This window comes from Rattus rattus, chromosome 7, assembly GCF_011064425.1.
Source record: "Rattus rattus isolate New Zealand chromosome 7, Rrattus_CSIRO_v1, whole genome shotgun sequence".
NCBI classification, from domain to species: Eukaryota; Metazoa; Chordata; class Mammalia; order Rodentia; family Muridae; genus Rattus; species Rattus rattus.
Window position 1 is genome coordinate 121,775,070 of NC_046160.1, and position 7,926 is coordinate 121,782,995.

A 7,926-nucleotide genomic window follows, 5' to 3' on the forward strand; every position below is an offset into this window, starting at 1 on the left:
AAAAAAAAAAAAAAAAAAAAAAAAAAAAAAAAAAAATAATTAAGCATCATCAAACAATTTTACAACTTAAAAATTACATTCATGACTGTGGAATCTCTGATTCTATACCTAGAGATACAGAAAGGAATGAGTACACAAAAATAGATTATAAAACATACATCACACTTGCTCTATGTAACATAGCAATAGTCTTCATGCACCATCAACAGCTTCCTATTTTGATAACTTTCGTTTTTTTCTGAGTGGAGAATTACAAAGTGTTCAAGAAGTTACGGTGTTGACATTTTACAGCTACTTGGCATATCACCTTTGCTTCCTGCTAATGAGTGCTATAAAAATCACATCTGAGCAAGGCTTTAGTTCTGGATACCAGGTTGTCACTGGCAAAGCAGTAATTACAGTGTCCCAACCCGGTTCATCTGCAAACTGCCCTTTGGTGCAGCCACTGAGCTTAGTCTTCCAGCCAGCAGACATCAAGCACCTACAGCTGGTGTGGCCACACAGCTTTCATGCTTCAACGCTCAGCCTTGAGGAAAAGGCTGATATCATTAAATATCAAAGATCATCTGTGAAAGCATCCTTGGGGATAAGGGATGCTGATCCTTATTTGGCTCCTCTTCCAGCAAAGATGTGGTGTGAAGGACCCAGGCCTCAAGCTGGCCTTTCCCGATAGTCAGTATCAGCTAGTGTGAGTCCAAGAGGCCTTCTTCTTCCTCTTCCTCTTCCTCTTCCTCTCCTCTTCCTCTCCTTCTCCTTCTCCTTCTCCTCTTCCTCTTCCTCCTCCTCCTCTTCCTCCTCCTCCTTCTTCTTCTTTTGTCAGTGATCTGACATCTGCAAGGAAATGTGTCCTATGTTCTTTTCACAGACGTTTGAAACATCAGCACTGTGTATACTCTTATGTAACTGAAGGACAGTTGCTCTAAAGGAAATGGTCATGTGCATCTGGCCATTTTGCCTCTGGCAGGAAAAATATCATTCCACAAAGTTTAATTATAATTAGCACATTTCAGTTTTTTACTTTCATTTGAAGATCTTGCCAGTCTGTGCTCGCTATATTCTCCTTCTAAATCCTCAAACATGAAATATGATTAGTATGTATTTACATAATTTTTAAGTGTATGAAAGCATCCAGGGGCTATAATAACGTTTCCCATTTCCCCTTTGCAGCAAAGAGGCAAAGTCATTTCAATAACCAGTATAAGGGGAAAAAGAAAAACCTTAACAAATTAAAATAATACTCAAACCAGCAACATGTAGTTCATCCACATCCAGGTCATCAGCACCTTTTATAATATATCAATATTTTCATCAGATTCTCCTTAGAGTACACTTCTTACATGTTCTGATTATTCACACTGCACAGGCAGAGTACACTCCGTAATGAACAGATTTGACACAGGAGCAAGCATTTGTATTTACAGGATTTTTTCAACAACCAAAAAAAGGATCAATTTTAAAGATATAGGTAAGTTACAAAAACCACTGGATTCATGTACAACAGTAGCCATTCTCTTAGCAAACCAACACTAGGAGATCCAATGGCAACTGAATAACCAACCAACTCCCACCAAACCCAGGGGCAGAGTCCCTGTGAGCTCTAAGCTGTCTTACAAACAAAGTCAAAGGCAAAGTCATTTTTCAAGTTTATATAAATCCAGACTTTAAATATTGGAGGGAAATCATTTTCTCCATAAAATAAAAAGAGAAAAAAGAAATCAAAACAACCTTCTGTCTTGTGAAATAGCATTTTATGGAATAAGCTGTATGGTTACATATAGCAGGAGATATTTCATGGTCTGCTGCTTAGAATATTTAAAGAAACAATTTTAGGAATTTTAAAACAAAATTTTATCTGTAATTTTATTATAATCTTGCTAACTTGACTGTATACTTGTTCTTCAAATTGCAGCGATTCTGGAAAGAATTAACAAAACTTTTTTCTTGGAGGTAAAAAAAGAGCGAGGGTTCTGTCACTGCCGGACAAAGGGGGAGTCGGGGGACAAACATCAACTCTCTGGGCTAGCTACTTCTAAATCCATGTGTCAATGCAGAGGCACAGGAACACATCCACACAGAGCTGGTTAACACTTGACTTTCCAGAGAGAGTGCGTGGGGAACATGGACAGTGTAATCACTGGAGGGTGGGAGCCAGGTAGCCCATTCACAGGGACACATGGCATGGTACAACTTCGTGGTCTGAAGTCAGTGGACAGCAGTTTCTAATTTCATCTTTGTTCTCACAATGTGCTTTGAATTTATTTTACAGAGAAGTCCCTTGGAACTGGAGGAAGAGGCTGGTTACTTGCTCACCAGACAGCAAAATCAAAGGTTTCAGGTATTTCTAGGGTGCTCTTTGCAGGTTCATTCTGTCCACTAGATCATAACAGAACTGTATATACACATGTATCTTGTTTTAAAGCTATAGTTACCTGTTAGCTAATGGTTTGATGAAAACACAGCTCTTATGCCTGTATGTCAGTGACCTGACATTTTGAGTCCTTTGCTCTGTGAGGCCATGACTGCACCTGCCAGTGCCATCAGCCCCCATCCATTTGCTGGGATACCCTACTAATGTGCACTTGCAGACCACCTATTTAAGGAAAAAGTAGTAGAATTCCCTAAATTTAGAAAAACTCATTATAGCTTGAATTCAGAGCCATGTGGAGGCTTAATAAAAAAAAATAATCCATTTGTTAGTATGAAAACATTTTCTGTCCTGAAAACATCAGACTTCTGAATCACCTCCAGTTAAACACCAACCTAAAACAAAAATAAGGTTTTTATTACATAATTAAATTCTGGAAAATTAGATTATTTTTTGAGAGAGGAAAAATCCGACTCACAGAAGGAAGTCACTTGCATGCTCCCACGTGCCCCTTATGGGACTGCAAACTTTTAAAGTAACTCATTCTGTACAGAGTGTGAAAGCTTCCTTCACATTGAATACAGATATTCTGGACTCCTCCTAATCTGGCTATCACTTAGGAGACTTGGGAGGAGAGTGTTTTCTTCCTTAATCAGGTGCTTACCAGCAGCTGGAGGAGAGGGTCAGTGCCCCGGGTATCTCTTCTGATCTTGGGGACTCCAGGAGTGGATTTTAGGACAGGGGGTTCTCAGTATCTCTCCACAGACTTAACAAGCTCTTTATCCTTGTACCGCAGGTGAAAGTGGTTAATTTTTGTTCTTTTGGGGTTGCAATGGGAAGAGGAAGGCGGTTCTTTACTAGTTCTCTGACAGATCTCTGCATAACTGGGCTTTCGCAATTCTGTTCGTGCACCATTCACCTGCTTAGGTTTACATGAAGTAGTAGTAAGAGTAGAAGGAAGTCTGTCCATACTGTGAGTTTACCTCTGCTTTTCTGCCACCTTAGAATCCTCAGGTAAATGAGCCAGTGAAGAGTAACTTAGAGGCTCTCTGGATACCACTACAGGAACACTGTTTGGGTTTGCATCTGTACTGAGGTTTCTTTGTTTTGAAGATCCTATGATCAAACTGGAAAGTCTGTTTACAAACAAGTCCTCTGCCTTCAAATTGCGTGCAGCTAAAGGTAAAGGGGGAAGTTGGAGAGCCCCTTTTCAGAGCTCAGTGATGAAGTCTGGTGGTGTTGAGTCTGCGTCCAACTGCTTGTAATATTCTCTTTAGTTCCAGTAGCCAAAGGAATTTTTCCCTCCTCTCCCTAAACCAGGAGAAGATTCAAGACTATTTGGCTCCACAAACCCCAATTCTCTTGGCATAAGGTGAATGGTTTTGTATTTGTGTTCTAGTTTGTCCTGCTTGCTTCTTCTCTGGCCTCCAGATGCCATTAATTAATCAATCTGCAGTGAAGTTAATATTGAAGGACTTCCTAGCAGCCAAAGCACTCTCTCTGTAGTAGGAATTGCATGGTGCAGATGAGCACACTAAGATTCCTGCTTCTGAGAGGATATTGTCTGAACAATGTTAGAGAAGATGTTGCAGGTTTGAAGGTCGGAGTTGTAAACACATTTCTAAATCCAGTTCTTGGAAGAGGAGTTACAAAGGGTGGGTCGAGATATCTATGTGCTGTTGACCATGTCTGGGGCTGGGGGGAGCGATCAGGCTGTACAGCGGGATTTGTTGCTGGATACTGTACACAGGAGGTAAGTAAAATGGCATAGCATAATGCTGCTGTGTGTAAAGGTTCATATCCAGAGGTCAAAGTCCATTCTTTGGTAAAAATGTCCTTACCGTTATTGCCTTTGCTGTTATTCATGCCTTACTTGGCTTTCCTTGGAAAGTTCTGACTTCTGAGACAGAACTGAAGACACAGAAATGAAACCACAAACCTATGGTCACTAGATCTTTGACAAAGGAGCTAAACCATCCAGTGGGGGGAAAAAAGATAGAGTTTTCCACAAATGGTACTCTTTCAACTGGCAGTCAGTAGGATGAAGAATGCAAATTGATTCATTCTTATCTCTTTGTACAAAGCTCATATCTAAGTGGATCAAGGAACTCCACATAAAACCAGAGACACTCAAACTAATAGAAGAAAAAGTAGGGAAGAGAATAGAACACACGGATCCTGTGTTTCCTTGGCATCTTGGACTATCTAGTAGCAAATGCCAGTTCCCCATCCCCACTGCTACACACTTCCATTTAATTTCCTGACCCTTTTGTAGCTCTCTCCTTTCTCCTCCCACACCTCATCCTGCCTTTCTTTTCCCTCCCCTTCCTCTCTGTCACCAAATTTTTTTTCTTTCTCTACCTGCCATGATAATAATGTACCCCGCTTCTAAATAGGACTAAAGCATCTACACTTCCATCTTCCTCATTGTTGAGGCTTCATATGTATTTGAGAAGTTGGTTTTATTATAATAGGTGTCTGTGTTTGTATGTTACCTGGACTTTTTCTTCTGCTGCTTTTAATATCCTTCCCCTGTTCCACAGATATTGTGTTTGGTATTCTAAATACATCTTGTTTGTTTTTAGGTTTCTTTTCCATTAGGATGTAGAAATTTTCTTCGATGACTAAGTATTGTCTGGGTTTTGGATCTGGGACTCCTCACTCTCTTCTATTCATATAATCATTCTTTCCTATAGTCTTTTCATGTCACCTCAGATATTCGGGATGTTTTCTGTCAGAAATATTTTTAGATTGATCATTTTCTTTGACTGATTTACCAATTTCTTCTAATGAATATTCTATGTGTGAGATCCTTATTTCCATATTATTTTTTAGGATAGTGCAGTCAGACCATGACATCACTTATGTTTTTTAAATGGGATATTTTGTTTCTCTTTCAAATCTTACCCCCTTTCGGTTTTCAAATCCAGTAATCCCTATCCTATCTTCTCTGCCCCTACTTCTATGAGATATTCCACCATCCATCGAAACACCACTTCCCACATTCCTGCATTGCCATTCCCCTACACTGGGTGGGTGATCCTTGGCAGGACCAAGTCTTCTCCTCCCATTGTTGCCCATCAAGGCCATCCTCTGTTACATATGCAGCTGGAGCCGTGGGTCTGTCCATGTGTACTTTTTGAATGGAGTTTAGTCCCTGGAAGCTCTGGTGGTTGGTATTGTTGTTCCAATGGGGTAGCAAACCCCTTAAGCTCCTTCAATACTTTCTCTAAATTCTTCAATGGGGATATAGTTCTTGGTTCAATTGTTAGCTTTGTGCATCTGTCTGTGTTTGTCAAACTCTGACAGAGTCTCACAGAAACAGCTATATTCCTGTGACAATGCACTTCTTGACATGAGCAATATTTTCTGGGTTTTAGTGGCTGTATGGATATGGGCTGGATTCCCCAGGTGGGAAGTAGTCTATGGATAGCTTTCCCTTAAGTTTTTCTCCTAAACATTGTCTTTGTATCTCTTCAATGAATATTTTCATTCTGTTTCTAAGAAGGACATAAACCATCAGCACTTTGGACATCCTTCATCACTGAGCTGCATGTAGTCTGTGGATTATCTTGTGTAATCCACGATTTTGGTCTAATATCCACTTATCAGTGAATGCATACCTTGTGGGCTTTGTGTGTTTGTGTGTGTGTGTGTGTGTGTGTGTGAGAGAGAGAGAGATTTGGATTTAGTTACCTCACTAGGGATGATTGTTTCTAGTTCTATCCATTTGGCTATGAATTTAATGAAGTCATTGTTTTAATGCTTGAGAACACTCCATTGTGTAGTAATTCACATTTCACATTTTCATATCCATTCCTCATTGAGGACATCTGGGTTCTTTCCAGCTACTGGATATGAATAAAGCTATTACAAACATGGTGGTGTGTGCCTCTTTGTTATGTTGAAACATTATTTGAATATATATGCGGGAGTGATATATTTGGGGTCACTCAGTTAGTACTGTGTGCACTAATGTGAAGTAACCTCAATACTGATTTTCAGAGTAATTGTATGACGCAATTACCACCAACAATGGATGAATGTTCCTTTTCTCCATGTCATGCCAGCATCTGTTGTTCTCTGAGTATTTTCCTTTTATTTTAGACATTATGTCTGGTGTAAAGTGGAATCTCCTGATTGATTTGAATTATGTTTCTCTGATGACTAAGGATGTTGAAAATTTCTCTAGTTGCTTCTCACCTGAAAATTATTTGTTTAACTCTATATTCCATTTTTAACAGGGTTTTTTCATTCTCTGGAGTCTAACTTCTTGATATGTTTGCATATATTGGGTATTAAACATCTATCAGATGTAAGATTGATAAAGAACTGTTCACAGTGGTTGGTTGCCATTTTGTCCTAATGACAATGACCTTTGCCTTATAAAGCTTTACAATTTTATGAAGTCTCATTGGTCGATTCTTGATCTTAGAGCATAAGCCATTGGTGTTTTGTTCAGGAAATTTTTCCAAGTGCCTATGTTTTCGAGGCTCTTCCCTACATTTTCTTCTATTAGTTTGAGTTTATTTGGTTTTATGTGGACGTCCTTGCTCCACTTAGAGTTGAGCTTTGTAGAGGCCAATAAGCATGGATCAATTTGCATTCTTCTACATGCAGTCCCTCAGTTGAACCAGCACCATTTGTTGACAATGCTATCATTTTTCCACTGGATGGTTTTAGCCCCTTTGTCAAAATTCAAGTGACCATAGGTTTCTGGGTTCATTTCTGGGTCTTCAATTCTATTCCTTTGATCTACATGCCTATCTCTGTATCAATACCACAAGTTTTTGTTTGTTTGTTTGTTTTGTTATTGTTTTTAATCACAATTGCTCTGTAATACTGCTTGAGGTCAGGAATGATGATTCCCTCAGAAGTTCTTTTATTGTTGCTGAAGATAATTTTTGCTATCCTGGGTTTTTTGTTATTCGAAATTAATTTGAAAATTGCTCTTTCCAATTTATGAAAAAATTGAGTTGGAATTTTGATGGGAATTGCATTGAATCTCTAGATTGCTTTTGGCAAGATGGCCATTTTTACAATATTAACACTGAGTATCCTTGAACATGGGAGTTTTTAGTGAGATAGATTCAAGTATCTCTCCATTTAATTTGATATTGGTTGTTTGTTTGTAGTAAATTGCTTTTTATTATGTTTAGATATGAGCCTTGAATTCCTGATCTCTCCAGTATTTTTATCATAAAGAGGTATTGTATTTTGTAAATGTTTTTTCTGCATCTAAGGTGATGATCAGTCAGTGTGTCCCGTCCCACCGCGGCCTGCGCTCCGACTCTCTGTGCACTGCTGCTTGCGTAAAAGCTGCTGTGGACTGGGAAACTCTGCCCTGGTTCTGCAGATCTCAGGCAGAGTTCCCTTGCCTGCTGGTTGTTCCAGAGAAGAATGACTGATCCTGAACTGTCCTGGGAAAGACCTTGGCACTTTCGCTGCTTTTGTAGCAGCCATTACTGCTGCAGCCATTGTGTCTGCAGTGTCTGGAGCTACCCTCCCCCAATCTATTGTTAGGCAAGCACAGTGGGTGAACTTTCTGGAGTAGTTGCTAA

At 39.5% G+C, this 7,926-nt stretch overlaps 1 pseudogene; it reads right to left on the minus strand.

Annotated features, from left to right (window-relative positions):
- Positions 1-2,977: 2,977 nt before the first annotated feature.
- On the minus strand, positions 2,978-5,384 carry LOC116906231 (annotated as a pseudogene).
- Between the last annotated feature and the right edge of the window lie 2,542 nt (positions 5,385-7,926).